At 36.9% G+C, this 20096-nt stretch overlaps 1 long non-coding RNA gene across 1 annotated transcript; it reads right to left on the bottom strand.

The window, feature by feature from the left end:
- Positions 1–216: 216 nt before the first annotated feature.
- LOC114148922 (uncharacterized) lies at positions 217–19927 on the bottom strand. The gene is made up of 3 exons (XR_003596384.1): positions 19816–19927; positions 18049–18181; positions 217–1031 (listed from the first exon to the last, which is right to left on the bottom strand). It is a non-coding gene; the product is annotated as an uncharacterized LOC114148922 (long non-coding RNA).
- Positions 19928–20096: the final 169 nt, after the last annotated feature.

Here is a 20096-nt window from a genome sequence, read left to right as displayed (position 1 = left end):
TGAGATTGTCAATTACTGTTTGCAGAAATATTCTTGAGGGTTTTTTCTTCAAAAAATAAGCACCTGTTCAAGTGTTTGTGCACACATCTTATATGTAACCTGCTATGACACTGAATCGTTATTTTAAAAAGCATCTATGTTTTATATGCATTTCCTTTTATTTTGCCCAAATTAATTGACTGGTTTGAAAGGACAATAAAATTTTCATACAATCGTTAAAATACAAATTTCAATGCTGCCGGTGTCTTATTAGACCAATAAAAACTTTAAAGAGGCTGCACTGTAATTTTTATTAGGTTTTTTTTCTGGACAGACAATTTTCTACTTAGAAGCCTGGATTCCTACCTAGATAATGACAGGGTCATTAGCAACATTCTGAATAGCTATTTGAAATTAAATCTTTTTTTATTTCCAACAAGTAAAATGTCAAAGAAACCTCTCCTTTCACCACAAATAGTCATGCTTACTTAAATTGGTTGGTTTCCTTGTGCAGACAGTGCATGTAGGTATAACTGATACATATTCAACAGGGTTGAGGTCAGGTCTAGTCAACATTCAATGAGGTTTGCTTCTTTTATCTATTTTATTTATTCTGTTTGGAACCATTGCCCTGTTGTGTCATTTAGGTCTTGAAGTGAAGCTGGAGAAGTTCAAAAAAACAAACCAAAGCGCTTCATACGACATTCAGACATTCACCCATTCATGCACAGATTCACCTTTGACCCCCACCAGCAGGTGAAGTGTCTTGCCCTTGGATAAGATGACAGAGGCAGTGGGATCAAACCACCTACCACCATCGCCACCATAGTAGAGAAACAAGATGGCCTCTCCAAGACGACTCACCTGGTTCCACTCATCGAGCTCCCCTCCTCCAAAGAATTGGAAAAGATCCTGTCCTGAAAGATGTTTCGCCTACACAGACTTCCTGTTGACATCGTCTCTGAAAGAAGGCCACAGTTCATCTCCCAGTTCTGGAGGGTGTTCTGTAAAGTTCTTGGGATGCAGGTGAGTCTCTCCCTCTGGATTTTCATCTGCAATTTGATGAGCAAACCAAATGACTTAAGCACAAGGAGGACACACAATTGCAGGTCCTTTGTGAACAGGACTCTACTAAATGGTACTTATGTAGAACATTACCTTAAAAAAAAACAACAAAAAAAAACTACACGCATACTTCAAAAACGTGTCAAGACTCAATTGCCACAAAATATTTTTGATTTAATCACCTTTAGATTCCATTAATACATTTGTAAATGCCTGAATACATTTCATTATGGAAAACAATAAAAGCAGCAAAACATCTTGTGGAACAGTACTAACCTCAAAAGTTTTTCATATTTATGGATAATTTTTAAAAGCTGGTTCCAAGCAAGGAAACCAACCAACTTAAATAAACTAATATATCTGACAAAATGCACCGTTAAATATCCAGTCAAATCAAAGCCATAAGTTTAAACTAGATCACTGTTTCCCAGAAACAAATACCCAAAATTTAAAAGCTGTCCTAAATGAGAAACCATTAAACATAAAATTCAATCAAGGCTCTAAACCCTAGAATCTTTTTTGTTATTCAAAGGAGGAAAACCTAAGGATTACACTTGTACATAAATGTACTTATGAACAAAGTTAAATACGTCGAAGAGACGCTGCATGTTCTGGTTAAAAAACACCAATGCATATTTAAACATCAAGTTGTCAATTTCGGGGAATTATTTCATAAAGGTTTTGCTTCAATGTATGTTATTTTACTTCTCAAAGGCTACTTTATGTATTTGGCACCGCTTTGTAAATCTAAATAGATGCTAAGCAAGTGAAAAGCTCTGTCAGTTTTCCTGAAGGTTTGAAGAGCAAAGGTGGTCAAATTAATCTCATATGATGAATGACTTAATGAATACATATGAATAAATGTATGAAACAAAAATTTTAACTGCATACTTAAAAGGAATATTTCTATAACATTTCTCAAATGGTTAAATAGCTTATTAAATTAATCTTTTAAAATAGTAAACCAGAAATTGTTAGAAGCAATCACTTTGAGTCAATTTAGTTTTAATGAAATATCTTGTCTTTCAGCTTTAACCATCAAAACTACTGGGAAAGGTTAGCATTGCCATTGATGGGATTATTGGGCTGCAGGCCATCAATCAAATGTTAGTGTCTGAAATAAATATTCATGATGTGTCATGTATGAAATAAAGTTAATCATGAAATTAATTTAAAAAGCATTTACACATGTACTTGTCCTATGTAATGTCTAATGTATTTCGCACAATTATGTTTAAACACACATCTAAAAATATTTGCTTAACAATAATTATTAGATTAAAGCTCTTATGATACATTATAATCAATAAAGTTCATTGGCTCATTACATTGGCTCATGTAAACCTCTAAATTTTTGCTTTTTAAGCATAAGTTACCCTAATGTAAACATTGTTTAAGCCCTTATTTTAAACTTCAATAGGCAGAAAAAACAGCACATTTTGTCTCCAGAATACCTTCAGTGTTAAGTTACAGTCAGTCTTTGTATCCAGGCTGCAGATTAAAATACCCTGCTACTTAAAATTGACTGTGGGTGTTTTATGTGGGTGCAGGATCGTACCAGCCTGCTGCTTTTCACCCTCATGAGGAAATGTAAAACTTCTTGGTGTGTTATTTTCTCCCCGTTTATTCTTTTGATCTGTGTGTACATTGTCTGCAGCTCTTTGAATTTCAATTTTGCCGTCATGTAAGCTTTTTTTTCCTCTCTTTTCTTTTTTTCCCCTATCGCAGCTGAGGGTTACAGCTCTAATAATATTCAACTTTTAGGTCACAGCGGAATGCTAATTAGATTGCTATTTTAATTAATATGTCCCTGCAGGTTTCTGTATCAATTCAGTTTTAACACAGAGCACCGTGCACTTTGAGCCAATAAATTAACACAAATTCCCAAAATAAATCTCTTCAAAAAAAGCAAAGACTGCAAGGTGTACAGGAGCTGTACTCGTTTGAACTGTGTTTACATAAATTGCTTGTTGGGGCTTAATAAACTCAATAAATTTCAAGCCACTCTGGGATGCTTTTCAAAAATTTTCAGTAAATCATAACAGATGTTCATTATTTACCCAAAAAAACCATCCTCTCATGAACCTATTTACAAGATTAAAAAAAAATTTCACTCACAAACAAAAGCAGATGAGTGCAGGCACTATAATACTACAGTGTGAGGTGTGTTTGTGCTGCATTTAAGGACTTCAAAGTGCTTCACTTTCCATCAGAGGGTCATTTGTCTGTCGGCATTTGTGTGTGCATGTTCCTGCGCTCGTCTGTGTGTATGTGTGTCACTGTGGATCCTCCCACTTCCATCCTGCCACTCAGTTTGTCCCATTCATCATGTTGAGAAGGAAAAGAGAGGCCGCCGTATTCTTCTCATAATCATCAACCGCTGTTCACTGCACAGAACTCACACAGACACGATATCATATTTGTTGCAAAATTTTAAAACACTATACATTTTCCTCCCTACTTGTATCATTCTCTCTCTGGTCTCGCATTTGTAAAATATTTTGGTTAAAGACTCAAGTTAGGATATAACTAACAAAATAAAAATCTTCCCAGCCCACATTCAGCTCCCCTTAAAGAAATAGAAGAGTGTTTTTGCACTCTAATCAAAATTTATATTCATGGACGAGCAGGGAGGGGGCTATTTGGATGTTTATTATACTTTAAAATGAAGTGATTCACACTTCTCTGCCTGCAAGGTAATTAATGTGGGGAAATCTTGAATTAAAGATGTAAATCCTGACACTTTGGCAGAGTTGTGGTGGGGGGGGGGGGGGGCGGTAAGGGACAGTGGTCTCCAAGGTCTAGATTATTCTTAGCGTATACCAATTAACACCATGTATCTTCTTTTATGTTCACTTCAATTAAGAGCCTTTACAATTTTTAAGTTCTTTTCTTCTCAGTAGTTAGAGAATGTCAGAGATGCTGATCAAAGGCATTAGCTGCGGTCGGTGCACCATAGGTGATGCTGTTTTGCATAAGGAAATCTACATATTGCTAAGAAGGTTTTCATTTCATTTTGCATGAATTATGGAGCCAGAGATGCTGCAAATAGATGGAGGTTGGTGAGGGATGATCATAGATCTCAACAAAGATATGTTCTCAGAACTGATTCTTTTCTGTATCTCGCAAATTTAGTCAAATCCTGGACGATTCTGTATTTTTGTGTCAGAAATCTACCAACACCAGTTGAATGCATCAGATGTTTTTGGCCTCCAGCTCTTGTGAAGGGCCTGCATACAAGACCTCTGGTGTACAGTTATATCTGTCCACTGTAAAATCTTCCTCGCATAAGCAAAGCTCCTGAAGTTATTACATTAGGAATAATTGTGGATTAATTTAAAAGTATTTTGCCAAAAGAGAAAAAGTCTACATCACTTTGTTTAAAAGTTCTGAAAATTAGTCTATGACTTGTTAAGATCTCCTTCACTCAATTGCTTCCTTATTAAGTTGAATTTACTGGATTTCTTTAGCTTCTTTCTTTGCAATTATTTGTCGTTTTTTTAAATTTTGGAGTCTAAAGAGAAATCAGAAAACATACAACAAATTTTGCAAATTAAAACTTTAAACTGTGTGCATGCATCAATGCAGTCAGTCTGCAATAAAACAAAATATATGATAGCAGTAACAAGCTGCACAGTTACAATAGAAATACGTGGAGGAAAAATACAGTTCTTGTCTGGTTTTCATCCTCCTAAATTTCTTCTTACCTGTTCTTGCCTATGTAGATGGGCAACTAATAGACATATACTGCACTGAGAAGTCAGATGTCCTTTGTTGTTTGAAACAACAGCAGCACCCTATTAAGTTGGAATTCTATTATTTATTAGCGCGTTTGATCATTTGTATCTTCTTGAACCAGTTGAACACAAAGAGACGTAAAATATACATTTCAGAGCATGTTCTCTATTTATTTGAATGTAATAATGTAAGAGAACATACATTGTTATGAGCTTGTAGTCACAATAACTACAGAATCCCACTGGTTTTCTAACTTTATTTACTTCTAGCACTCCTAGTAGAGTCAGGGAATGAAATATTACAGAAATAGTAATAAACTTTTAAAAACCATTCTGTAAAAGTTTACCTTTTCTTTGAAACCCACATCTATGGTACTTGACGGCTAATAAGCATTTTACAGCAAGTATAACGTTAGCATTAGCCATGTCTCTAAACTAGGTATGGCCAGATACAGATGGAAACTTTTACTCTCTCAAAACATTAGTCTTATGACAGTTCTTAACTTTGACATTTTAAATTATACCACTCATATTCATATCAGCCTTTCAGTTTTTTAAATTGTAGGATGATGAGAATTATGATTGACCTTCTGATTTTAAGTTATAGGATATATCTATCCATCTATCTAATGGCTAAGATCTAGCAGCCACAAAACTCCATTACAAAGTGAACCACTGCAAACAGATGCTGGAAAAAGCAGGCAACCTGTTCAGCTGTGATAATCACTGCTACCAAATTCAATTACTCTGTCAGCTTCCAATAAATCAATGATTGAGAAAAAAAAAAAGTAAGCGACCGGCAATGAGGAATAGCCATCCGGTTCTTGCCTGTGTGCTATCCCACTGATGTTCCTGTGATGGTCGTCCTGGAGATATTGAATGCTCTTTTAAGCTAAGTGCTGACATCATAATAAAAGGGCCACCGCGAACTGGCCGGCCGTGCGGTTTGGAGGCTTCAGGCCAGAGAGATGGAAGGCCTCTGAACGAGGACGAAAAAAGACAGTCTTTAAAGTCAATCCAAGCAAGTGCTCTGTGTGGTTGCATTTACCACACATAATGAAACTACAAAAGGCTTTATGCAAAATCCCATACAGATGAGCCACAAATGGTAGATGACTTTAAATAATTATACAATTTAAAACGATCATGATAAATAATGTGTTCAGTGGTGCCTTTCACATCAAAATTTGTTTTCAGTCCTGTCAGTTTACCTGAAGCACTAAAAAACACATCTAGATGTGTGGGGCATAGATTGAAAATGACATAGCATAGAGTTTATTTTTAAACAAACTCAAATGCCCTTTCACCTCCGTGTGTGTGCATCTGTGGCTAACTTCTTCTGATGACAGCATATTTAATCCATTGTTCGAGACCTCATGAAACAAACGAAGGGCTGACAAATTCAAACATCAAAACATGAAGCTGGGTGACATGTCTGTGTATTCATAACCTAGGTGTCTTGAAGCATTATTAACAAAAAGGATGTGCATTTCTGAGGCCTGTAGCAGCAGAAAGACTCTCTCTGAGAAGCACACGCAGCTCAGACAGCCATCTAGTGTCGGACGTGAGCAACAGCAGAGGGTTCAAGCAGGGGAGAAAAGGCACTTTACTGCGTTGTGTGTATATCCATTTGAAATGAGGCGTATTTCAGATAAACAGGCAAATCAAAACATAACCTCACAAAGGCTGGATTAAGTATGCAGTTAGGTGTTGTGTGACATCATTACACCCATAAAGTAGAGAAAAAATGCTCAAGATGGTTTTGTAGTCTCGACCTGGGGCACAGGAGGCACGCTAATGGTCAGAACTGGTCTTGTCAGCCCACACAGAACACAGTGCACCCTGGTTTAGCCTAATAATCAGCCCGTTATGAGATCTTAACCATTTTCCCAGGGATACTACAGAAATAACAAGACGCCTGCTCCTAGAGTCTGCTGTACTTCACAGCAGACTCTACCTCTGCTGTGAAGTACCTAGCTCTACTGTTACCTTTTGCCTTGTGTTTGCATTACAAGAGTACAAAATGTGACTTTGTGAGGCTTTCTGCTAATGCATGCAACCTAAATAATGTGTGCCACTGTGTACACATTGGGAGCATGAATATGAATTTTGCTGAGCGATTAAACAAAGACACAAAGGGAGGCCCAACCTGTTGTCGACTCAGCCCCTTTCTTTCCCCTGCTGTGAAAAAATCCTGCTCCCATAATTATCGCGCATCTTTATGACAATAGGTGTTAGGCAAAGCACATAATCACAAACGCATAAATACTGCACGACACTGCTTCATCAGCACACGTGTGAAGAGGGTATATGCTCAGGTTTCAGACATTAAACAGTTTATCTCTCTCACTCGATCACTCTCCCTCCCGTCTGCCGGAAAAGGTCTCGGCCTCCGTACAGTCACAGACTTATCATCTAATTGCTTCCCATTGATCCTGTCCGATCAGGTGCCTAATGCTCGTCCTTTTCCAGGGCTGTCTCCTGAGCACTTCTGCCAAACCCAATCAAAAAAGCGAACATTTGTTTCACTTCTCATAAAACATCCAGCGGCGAGAGCAACACAGCAGAGCATTGTTTTCGTGCTGCTGGAAAAGGTTACAGCAAAAACAGTCTTGTCTGATGTTTGTGAACTCCTATGGGATCTTGCAAAGGTAATAATGTTAAGCTTTAACATATTTTGTTACATTACAACCAAAAACGTAGTTGTACTTAAGGCATTTTTTCTGACAAATCAACAAAAAAAATCAAACATCAACTCATATGGAGGTTATATGGAGAGTGTCTGCCCACATCAACTTTCAAATGTCAGCAAATCCTCAGCTGAATTCAGATTTTGGACTTTTTTAATGAAATGACAACACTTCGATCTACAGTGCCTACAAAATATATTAACCGCAAACATTGCACATCATAACCAACAGATCATCCCTACTGTGAGGTATGATGGTGGCAGCATCATGCTGTGAGGATACTCTTAGCAGCAGGCTCTTGAAGGTTTGTAAAGGTAGAAGGTAAAATGAGTGCACTAAAACATAGGGAAATCCCAGAGCACAATTTGTTTCCATCTGCAAGAGAACTACAGCTAAAGCTACACTGAAATGTTTTGAAGACCACAATGTGGATGTTGTCAAGTGGCCCAGTCAAAGCCCAGACCTCAATCCCATAGATAATTTGTGGTTGGACTTGAAAAGGGATGTTTTGCAAGGAAGACTGGAGGAAAAATTGCAGAGTCCAGATGTGCACACCTGGCTGAGACCTCTCCAGACTCCATGCTGTGATTAGAGCCAAAGGTGCATCTACTAAATACTGCCTCAACAGGGTGAATATTTATGTAGCCACTTATTTTCTGTTACATATTTTTTATTTCATTGACATTATTTTGTAAAGAAAAAAAAATAGTTTCCACTTTGACATTAAAAGGGTACTTTTTTTTTTTTTTTTTTACAAAAAATTAAAGTTGATCATGAATAATTTTTAAAAGCAACAAAAAGGGTAAAACATCCAAGAGAGTGAATACTTTTCATGAGCACTGTAAGCCTTCAGTTGTAACTCTGACTTTAAGATAATGGTTGTTCTCCTGTTAGAAAATTAAGACTAACCCCAATGTCAAGTCTTTTGCCGTCTCTAACAGGTTTTCTTCCAAGGATCTAACCAGCTTTCCAATAACTCAAACCAGCTGTCGCTGCTAAAAAAAAAAAAAAAAAAAAAAAAAAACTCTACATGAAGGTGTTGCCACCACCATGTTTTGCTGTGAGTGGTGGCATATTTGAAGTTTTAGTTTTCCACCACACACAGCAATTTTGCAGATTTAAACCTTCAGATTTATTTATTTAAAAGCACATAAAGGACTAGACAAGTAGTAAGAATACATCAAAGAATGCACTCACTGGACATAAACATAAAAATTAAAACCAGAACACACAGTTGAGACATGGCATTACGAAACAGGTGTATTAAAAAAAAACATCCCTAAATTTCAGTCCCATTTGCAGAGCAACTCCTTCCACACTGCCGGGTTTCTTATGGCTTCCTTTTAACAATTCAAAAATCTTGCTCTTTTATATACTCCAGATTTAAGAATGCATTAATAATAGCTGTCCTCCTGTCAATACACTCCCAAAACAGAGCTGTTATCCTTGTAGCTGCTCCAGAGTTAGCTTATCTTATTTAATTTCTCTATTTGAATTTCACTACTGAGGGACAATGAAAGATATATTCTTTCTTTGCACAATTATGACCTACTTCAAATAGATCTATCACATAAAACCCCATTGAAATACATTTTTCTTTGTCGTTGCCAAAAAAGTTCCAGGGTAAGGCACCATATGTGTGTGTTTTGTTAAGACAGATTTCTCCGTTCTTTCTCATCCAGGACAGATGAAGACCTCAGCGTTCATTTTGAAGTTTGAAATATAGTTAAATCAATGTGGCTGGGCAGCATAACAGAGAAACCCCATTACCTAAAGGCAAGCAGAGAGCCTGTGAGCCTCCATCAAGAGGGGGTGCAAGAACAACCTTGTTTACTTTGGACGGCAGCTAGAGACTTTTCCGGTAAGGTGAACCAGGATCAAGGATTCGGGACAGAAATGCCAAGCTCCACCTAAAGATTAAATGAAATCGGCATCAAACACGAAGGCCAGTGTATGTTGGCAGGCACTGCGGTGGACCTGTTTGGGATTTCTTTCTGTTTGTTTTTTTTATTCTAATCAGCACATAAATTCAAAATACATTTTGTTTTGTTAACATCCCAAATCCTGGACGAGAGCCACAGCCTCCGATAAGAAACGTTCGGCCATCACAGCTTCACTTTAATATGCTTGCCACTTCTTAGGTGGGATCAGATCAATGGAGAGTCTCAAATTTGTCGCAGACACCGAGGTAGACAGAAGACACCATCTTTGGCACACATTAAGAGAGCACTTTCCCTCCTTCATGATCACATGTTTCCTTTTTTAAAATTTCTCTCTACTGTGCTGTTGACTAAGACTCAACTGTCTTGTGACGTCCATTAAAAATATTAACGTTAAAAGTGGAGCGTTCCCCCCTTCTACCCTTTGCAATGTGGGTTTAGGTTACTTTGAAAATAATGGCCTAATTAAAGCAACTTCGTTTGTTATTGTGCGCAAGAAAAATTATTTCTTCAAATCACTGAGCAGGTCCGTATAAAAACAAAAATCTGTTCACAATACTTCATATTTTTCAGAGAGTAAGCATTGAAAAACATTTTAGACACAAAACCAAATTTTCTTCAATTGATAATATTTATTTTCAACTGTTGATGCAAAGAATGAGAACATTTTACTTTAAAACAACATAATAGGGTACTCTATTGTGAAGAGTAAAAAGAGACCACCTACATTTTAGTGTACCTTGTAAGGTCTACGCTGTAAAGACTGCTGGGCTGAAATCAATCTTTTTTTAAATCCAGCTGGATCAAATAATAGGCTCTCTGGTTTATTTAAGATCCCAATTGAACCAGTGTACTGGGTTAGATTTTCAAGAAATGTTTTATATATATATATATATATATATATATATATATATATATTAAAGGCTGGTAAATAAGCAGGGAGAAAAGAAAATCTCATAACCTGGATGTGGTACCTATTACCTTCCTGGATGAAAAATAAAATGAGAATGGAATATAAAGTGTTTCCAGTCACACTAACTGTCCAATTTAAAAGTAACGCAGTATGAAAATGAATAATAAATAAATAATAAATATGACGCATTTCGTCTGGTTGGTAAAACTTTACATATGCATATTATCTGTGGCTGGAGCATCGGAAAGATCAGGAGCTTCTTAAAGAGACAAAGGCTAACTACTTTTAAATCATCTTTGATGTGTACGGCATTTTTGTAACAACTGAAGGTAACATAATTACTTGATTGTGCAATAAAATGTCATTATCTGTGTGGAAAATACACATTATTGCACCTTTAAGTGAACCTTGCTCTCGAATTCTGTCATTAACTCTTTCACTATTTCTAATTGTATTCCATTTAAGAAGTTAAATGAAGTCTGATCAGATTGTTGTACAGTTCAAAATGGCTCGGTGAGGATTGATGAGGATCCCTTTAAGCTGTGGTAGAGTTTGTGACTTAACCTTTAGATGAAACTACCCTACATTTCTCCTTGTGCCAACAGCCTAAACTTGGCATCTGGTTTCAAAAAATAACCCAGCAGTTTTATGTGTGTGTGTAGTGATGTAAAACCCACCCAAAATGTTAAACGGCCTAGCCGTCTTTCTTCATGCATAGAATTTCTTTAGCTGTTCTGTAAATACGGTGTAGCGGCGCGAACACCCTGCAAGCCTTCTGCCGTGCATTATTCAGTCTCATTCAGATGTACAGGCCGCCCTCCTCTCTCTCTCTCTCAGATGAGCCGACCACGAACACGCCGCACTAATGTGATGTAAAAGTGAATGATGAAATCCGAGGAGGCCAAATGAAAGAGGAACAGGGAGTGTGCGTGTGTGTGTGTGTGGGTGTGTGTGTGTAAACGCTGGCCCGGGTCTAAGGTGGTGCATGTGTGTTCAAAGGTGAGGCCTTGGGTGATGTGGAATAGGATTCCCTTACCTCCCTATAAGTACAGAGGAGGATAAAAGCCAGATGTAATGACCTTGGTATAATGAAGGCCTTGCTGATTTCCATGAGTTTTCTTGCCTTCGCGAATCACCCGTTCCATCGGAGTGGGGTTGGAGGGAGGCCGAGACGAAAAAAAAGAGGGGAAAAAGGGAGCTTTGTCTGCAGCCTGCAACATATGCCCACAATCGAACCCAAACTCTTGTTCCCATGTTCGAGCGATTATGTAAAAGATTATTATCTTGAGGCAAATTAATAGATGAAACACATTTTTCCAAATGGGTGGGTGTTTTTTTTAGTTGTTTTTTCCTTTTTTTTTTGTTAGGTTACCAATTTACTTGCAATTTCCTGAATTCGTCAAGTTATTTACAAAGTGATGTAATGCTCGTTTCTTTTTTATCTTGAAAGCGAAGGCAGCATGTTGTCTAGGGCCACTTTGTGCAGCTAATATGGCAAGACGAAATGAAAGACTTCAAAAGAGCTCCTCCACTCAGAGCCGATGCGGTGTCGTGGCCGACATCCAGATATCACTCGACTGCAGCGAAACACAACAATAGCAAACAATAAACAACTGGGTAATTGGTGTGATCCTCTGTCCCAACAAACAAAACAAAACAGAAAAATTCCTTGATTTGCTGCAAATTATGAGCGTTAACGTGTCTGCACACTGTGACCCTCAGAGGATATCAAAAGGCTCGTGATGGGCCTGTCTCATTAAAGACAAAGTTGGAAACAGATGTACAACACTGATCATTATAACTGGCACAAACTCACCTCTGATTCCTACTGAATGTGTGACTGGCATGAGATATCTGTGTTTTAGTGAAATGTTTCTGTGCACTGTCTATGAGAAAGTGAGTGAGAAAGGTGACAGGTGGCATCTCAGGTTAATTGCGCCCTCTTCAGGCAGTTGCTATACAGTATACCTTCTTGTGTAGTGCTTGAGGGGCAAAGGTGCAAATTGTGCAAAGCACATTCGTGTTAAAGTTAAGATTTCTTGAGCGAGAAGATATGTTAAATATCTGCGAACATGCACTGAGCTTTCTTTGGCATCCTCACAACTATTCCTGCCTGAGCTCTCCAACTCCATACATGCCACCTCTTTCATTAATATGTGATGAGAGAGAAAATCTCCAAAGGCCCAATAGGCAGAGGCATTGTTTCTCTTTTAAAGTCATCTCAGATGGAGGGAGCAAACTTCACAGCCTCAGTGAAGTGTCTAATGAAAGGAGTCTCCTCCTTCGCGCCTCAACTTCGCACAGCATATTAGGAATCTAAATGTTGACTGAAGACAGTTTGATTTTTTTAGTGCCTGTGATTTTCTTCTGGAAAAATAAGAATAATGATACAAAAAAAGTGGTAGCCATGAAAGAGCTTACGAGCAGGCACATCTTTGCTCAATGCCATTTTGGGAGGCGGGAAAGTGAGGTTCACACCACGGTTCATTTGAAAGCCTTATCAAACGGAGGCTGTTTAAGGCAAAGATCAAAGCGATTTCTGGGCCAAAATATCACTAGACTGGCAATATCCTTGTAAGATTTCTGCTTTATGCTAACAACTGTTTCAACAATGTCTGGCTATTATTGGAGATAAAGCAGACACTGTGCACAGTGGGACACAGACAATTAAGTCTACTGTTCAGGAGTATAGCTCAAGCATAAGTACCTAAGTGTTCATTACAGTTTGAATCACGGTGAAAGTCACAGGCCTGCTTAATAGCTGGAAACTTCATTCTTGGAGAAGAAAAACACTCAGATGAGATTCTGCTTAAGGTCTTAATACAAAATTTATTTTCCATTTTTGAAATTGTTGATGATTTTCCCACAATGTCGAGATGCAGAGAGAAGATGCTTTAGGATGATGAAAACATTTAAATTGTTGCCCTGAATGCTAACTTGTTACCAGAAGCTACAGGAAATGGGTAAGGCACAGTAAATAATAATTTTTGCATCGTAGCCACCACAATTAATTCATGCTTACTAGGTTATAAATCTTGTTTAAATTTTTTTTAAAGACACTACATATACACCTGTTCTTGCAGAGTAATATTTTGTCATAATATTATGAAAATTACAATCGCAACAGTAACTGTCTGTTATTGTACTCAAGGTAAAATGATGGCTTCTAATTACTGAAAAGGTACTTACAAAAATAAAATGTGCTAAAAAATACTGTATGTTTTCTGGAAGACAAAACAATGAAGTATTTTTGTGAAATTATCAAATTTCTTTAACCTTAAATTTATTAAACCAATGTTTATTTTACGCTGAGAATGTTAAGACTGAGAAAATGTTGTTATAGGAAAATATAATTTTCTACTGTAAAAAGTAAGAGACCACCTGATTTTTCTGTTCCCTATAAATATACACTTTAAAAACAGCTGGTTTTTGCCTCGTTGGATCTAAGATAGATTTAACTGTAACCCTGGAGCTTTAGGTTATGGCATTTTGGGTTACATTTTTAACCCACAAATGTGTTAAAGTACTAAATATCAACATTACAGCTACCAAAGAGTGGATTAAAATGGCCAACATATCACATTAAATAGTAAACATATCAGATTTGGATTCAAATGAATTACTTATTTATTTTTTATGTATTGCATAATTCAGTACAAATACACCGATAACAAAATTCAAACAAACCAATAAGTGTATGTTGTCAGTAAAATTCATACTTAGTATACAACACTGTAAAATATTGTGTGCTTTAAGAACAATTTTATTGTTAAAGTGGGAATTTTGAGTTCAGCTAGCATTAGCTTTAAAAAGATAGAACTAATTTATGATTTTGGAGATGAGGTTCGATTGGAGACTAAAACTAGTTAATATCTCGCCTGCAGCAGTTAACTCTCCTGGTATCCTCATTTAGCATAATTCCAGATTAGTTGTCACAGAGGCTCAAGCTAGCGGCTAGTACAAGAAAGCAGCTAGAACCAAAGCAGACTGCTACTATCTTAAAACATTTCGAATGTCATAAATGTCATAGCAATTTGTGCAAACATCATCGATTGATTTATGTACTACTTTACTAATAATTGAGACAGTTATTCTGACAAGAAAAACTTTATATATTCTGTTCTAAGACGTGTTTCACACAGGAAAGTCTTTGTTGACACACAGCCTCCAGTTCCTCCAGTAAAAATAATCAGACTTCTATGTAAAACAACAACAAAAAAGGAAAACAACTTTGGATTAACAATGAATTAAAGGTTGGTAACAGTGATCACTTAACTAAAACTTATGTTTTTGCCAAAGAAGTTGTTTTACAATGATAGAAGTTCAATTTAGTCTTGGATAAGCCATTTTTTACTAGTGGCATTTATAATAAATAAATATGCTGAGAGCATATTTAGCAGAACCTCATTAAGAAGAAAGCAAATTGTCCTTTTAATATTTTGAAATCTATATCTTCAGATAACTTCAATCCCATTTGACAACTTTTCAACTCTGTCCTGTAAAATAGTTTCTATGATTATGCATGTTCTTTTCACATACACCAAGTAAAATGACTCCATTTTATTTTATTACGATTAATACTCAGTTTTATTTTGCTTGGGAGTTTCAAATTGCTGAAGATTTTTCAGTAGATTTGTTTCCCTCTAAGTCCAGATAAAACACTAAATAACAACCCACGACCAAAAGTTGCAGGAAACATCTGAGGCACAGTCAGCATTAATTTCACCTTTGTATTCACTTTGTGGTTCATTTTTGGTCAATTATAGTCTTTGTTCTGTAGTCCTAAAAAGCTACATTGCTTATACACCTGCTAGTCTTAATGTCATGAAAATTGCATTGTTGATGTATTAAGGGGGGGTTTTTAGCTGCTATTATAACACAAGTATATATTATGGCTGTAGAAATAGACTGATTAGATGAAGAAATTCTAATTTCAAAATAATGTTTTTGGATTGCAGACCAAAGGAGAACAATCCGCCTCCAAAAACACTGCTCCCAGAAGAATTCATTTGCAAAATGTTAGAGAAGTACTCAACCTACCATTAGTTAAATAGTACTTTAAGGGGAATATGTAAAAACTTTTGGGACATCTTATCATGATCCATGTGGCTTTAGGAATGAGCTGACATACATCTTTCTCTGTTGTTAACAATTTTTGCAGCATAGTGTATGTGCTGTAAAAATGAAGTATCTGTACATAAATTTAAATTGTAAATGGATAAACAATATGGGATTAAATTCATTCCACATATCTTCTGGGAAATCTGTAAAAACTACTTAATTTGGGAAATCTGCAACAGATGTAGAGCTAATTTCTTTTAATGATTAAATGTTTGTGCTTATCTCTGACTCACTCAAAAATGTAAAAACAAAACAAAATCTACTGCTTGACCAAAGGTTGAAGAACAGGTTCAGGCAGAGGTGGCAAAACAAATTTTTACAAAATTCACTTGGCCCGAGGCTGTAGCTGAACTGGAGAACTACATAAGCTACAGTGCCTTCAGAAGTATTTATGTTCCTTTAACTTTTTATATTTTGTCATTTTTACAACCAAAGATTTCAGTGATAAGCCGACACAATGTAGTGCCTTATTATGAAGTTGAAGGAAGAAGATGTGTGGTTTTCAAAATACTTTAAATTTATTCCTGGTAGAATACCTCAAGCTCTGTGAGCCACAACTTTCAAGTCTTTCCATGAATTTAAGCCTGGACTTTGACTAGGCCGTTAAAAATCTGAATACACTTTGAACTAAGTTATTCTAAAGCAGTTCTGGCTGTATGTTCACACTACTAAAATGTAAACCTCTGGTTATTCCATCAACTACAACCAGGTTCCTTGTCCCTGTGGAAGAATAGCATCTCCACAGCATGATTCTGCCACCTCCATGTTTCACCGTAAGGATAGTGCACTCAGTGTGACACTCGGTTCGAGTTATACACCACATAAAGTGCTTTGCATGTACAGTAAAAATTTATTTTGGTCTCATCTGACCAGAGTACCTTCTTCCATATGGTTGCCTCATCCCCTGCATGGCTTTCTTCTTGGCACTCTCCCATTTAGAAAAACAAGCGTAATATTTCCTCCTCTTCGTATTTATGTGCCGTTTTGTGCTTCTGTATTATACGAAATCCCAATAAAGTACACTGTGAAATTAGTGATGCCAACATGAAACATCCTGAAACTGTCAAGGGGTGTGAATACTTTCAAATTAGGCACCGGCTGTTAATTATGCAACGATAGGATAAGGGATACATGTAGAAGATAAATGTCAAACAATCATTTTAAATGTAAGCTTAACTTCTAAAAATACAAAAAAAAAAAAACTGCTTAACCCTTTATATGCCCACTGTTCTTCCTCATTAAATATGCCAAATATTACGTGTAAATATTGCCAAAGAATGTTTTCCCTTTAACTTGTAAATTTTCAGCCAATTAAAAAGAAGAAATTTCAATATGGGAATTTGCGTTAGAAGAAATGCAATAAAACCCTAAACATATACAATGTCAAAGACCTATTTTTTATCCCCCCAAATCTGAAAAGTGCACCATTTTCAGCTCTCCTTATTAGAGCGGATTGCTTATCATCTGCTTCAGAGAGGGCCCGTATAGCATAGCTGACAGCAGTAAAGGAGAGCTGCACACATGAACTCTTCACTAACGCTTTTCCTACGCTAACCAGCTGTCCCCCTGTGGTTTCAGCCTCAGCTAAAAGCTTTGAAATGTCCTTCAAGGCATGGAGGAAAAAGAAAAAAAATAAGACAACATGCACACCGCTTTGGGTAAAATCCTATTTGTACACTGTAATTACACTTTGAAAAGTTGCAAAGTTTAAAGTTTCGAGACCTTCATTTTTCTCTTCTCATTTCGGATATTGATCCGGCTCTAAAATGCATGTGAGGCGGGGTTGTTGTACAGAACAAAGAGGGCTCTCATTACATGTTGCGCCTCAGACAACTTTGAATCCTTCAGATTTGATTTGCTTGCGCTATCAAGGGACACATAAAGGAGAATGCAGTCAATAATTTTCACAACTGTGGAACCACTGCTAATCTTCTCTTAACAACAAGGCCAGAGGCACTTTGAATGGGGTTATTAAGAAGGTAGGTGGAGGTTTGGAAAAATGGGCGTCTCTGATGTATTTCTTACAGAAAATAAAAAGAAACATCTGTAAAAACAGTGACAGACAAGCCCAGAAAAGTTAGCCTCGCAACTGTGCTACTGTCTTTTATTCAAAGGTAACATTCTCGCTTCAAAATACAATTTCTGGAAGGCATCTTTTATGCTGCAACTGAGTGATTATGTTCAAAATAGAGGCAGAGGCATAAATGCGTAAAGATATATTTTTTTTTTAAACAAAAAAGAAAAGAAGCAAAAGTAGTGTTTACATCTGTTGTTTCTCATGACCGAAAGGGGACAAATTAGTCTGGACAAAATTTGTTGCGTTGGCTGCGTGATAAGTGTAATTGCCCAGCAACACTGTACTTACAGAAACACAAAGTAATTAAGTTGTTGCTTTTGATTGCAGCGCTTGTGCAAGTAAAAATAATTCCAAGGGAAACTGTTTCTGTGCCATTAAGATAGGGCCCCGTTATCATGTGAAACCAAATGTTTCTTCATACCTAAATGACCTGCTTATCTGTCTGGCATGAAATATCCCAATATAGAATATAAATTTTATTTCCTCTCTGCCGGTGTCAAATACTGTGTCCATTATATAAACTGACCTCTACTTTTGTTGCCCTCTTGCAGTCCGGGAGAGGATACAGCGAGGAAGCCATACAGCCAGAGACCACTTACGTAAAGCAGTAATCAATAAGGATTTCCAGCTCCGCTCACACCAGGTGCTCTGTCAAGCCACTTTGGAAGAAATGCAACAAAATAAAAAAAACACAAAAGAGAGTGGAATTAAGTACAGATGTGTTATTGTTAGCCATGCAAAGAAAGTCTGGATAAAATTTGTAAGAGGACACATTAAATTAAATGTGCACAGCTAGTCTCCTGAACATAATTGTGGTAATGAGCAGTTTGTGTATGGAGTTTTAATTTGCATAAGAGACATAAATTAAAAAACATAACAGGATGTAGATGTTCATTTTAAGTGGGAGGAATTTTTGATGTCATGTAACTGTGGAAACGAGACAAGCGTAAAGTGCTTTGCAAAATATTCATACCCGTTTCATTTTCCGTCACGTTACAAGGACAGACTTTACTGCATCTCCAGGAGTAAATTAAATCCACTGGAACCAATTGCCTTAAGCAGTCCGCTCATTTTGAAGTAAAGTCAACTTGAATACATTTTATTCTCTGTATAATACCAACTGGTTTTGCCTCAAAGGGTGTTTTTTTTTTTAGATAGAACATTAGTGGGGAAAAAAACAACATCGTGAAGACTAAAGAAGACCACAGATAGGTTAGGAATAAGGTTGCAAAGATCTTCAAAGCAGGGTTGCATCATTAAACAAAACCCTAAGCTTTGAACATCTCACAGAAATCTGTTAAATTCATCATCTGAAGACATGGCTGTCCACCAAAAGCTACAGGAGAACATTAATCAGAGGAGTAGCCAAGAAGCCCTCGGCACCTCTGGAGGAGTTGCAGAGATCAACAGCTCAGATGGGAGAAGCTGTTCACCTACTGGTTGTTAGTTGCAGACTGCATATATCTAGTATTTATGGAAGAGTTGTTAGAACACAGACATTGCTGGGGGGAAAAAAAGACATAAGAGGCCCTGTTAAATGTTTGCCAGAGAAGGGAACAAATAAATACAGGTCAGTTCTGCAAGAAGTTTTTCTGCAAAAGATTTGAGACTGGGACGAAGGGTTGCCTGCCAGTAAAACAAAAGACCCACAAGGGTGTAGTTTAGATTAAAAGACTATTCATGTGGTTGGACGACACAGAGATCCAGGCCACATCCAACTGTGGCAAGACCTGAAAATTGCTGTTCATAGACGCTCTCTTCTTGCCGTCTGACTAAGCATGAGCTATTTTGCAAAGAACCTAGTTTGGGCACTGATTTTAGTCTCTAGATGGTAATGTCAGTAGAAGCATATTCCAAAGGATTCACATGTGTAATTGCAATAAAACTTTGTTCCAACACGTGGGAACTGAATACACACACTACCCTTCCCAGCCACAAACGTAACAATGAAAATGTAATTGCCAACAGTCTTTGTCTTATTAATCGGTGCAATGGGTGAGAATGATTATTATTATCCGAAAAGCTTGTTATTTAATGAGGTTATATTTATTTTAAAAATACATTTGAGAATCACTCATAATGTAGTTTAGTTTTATGCACCGCTACTAAAATTGTCTACTTTGGTTTCCACCGTGAAAATCTGAAATAATCATAAATTAATACAATTTAATAGCTGCCACTGTCTCGGATCAGCATGAATTAAAGAACGTCAAATTTAACACACGGCTAAACACAGATTTCCAGATTTAAAGATTTTAAATTAGCTGCTCGCAACACAGTGCCTGGAATGTACCTTTAAGTATTTCCCCTGCGTTGTTTAAAGGCGAACAGGGAATCCAAATGGTCAAAGAAACGAAGTTTACCCGTGTTTTCCTGGCTTTCCATTTAACAGGTGTGAATGATTGGTAATCAGGTGTGTCACTCGCGACTGAGCCAGCTCAGTATGCTAGTTCGTTATGTTACCAAACAGGGCAGCTCTGATGTTTATTGCTGAATGGAATAGAATAGAATAGAATAGAATAGAATAGAATAGAATAGAATTTTATATACAAGAATAACAAAACTGATGAGGTC

The sequence above is a fragment of the Xiphophorus couchianus genome, chromosome 7 (genome assembly GCF_001444195.1).
Source record: "Xiphophorus couchianus chromosome 7, X_couchianus-1.0, whole genome shotgun sequence".
Taxonomy (NCBI): domain Eukaryota; kingdom Metazoa; phylum Chordata; class Actinopteri; order Cyprinodontiformes; family Poeciliidae; genus Xiphophorus; species Xiphophorus couchianus.
Note: the sequence above shows the minus strand (reverse complement) of the source record. Positions and strands in the feature narration are given on the sequence as shown.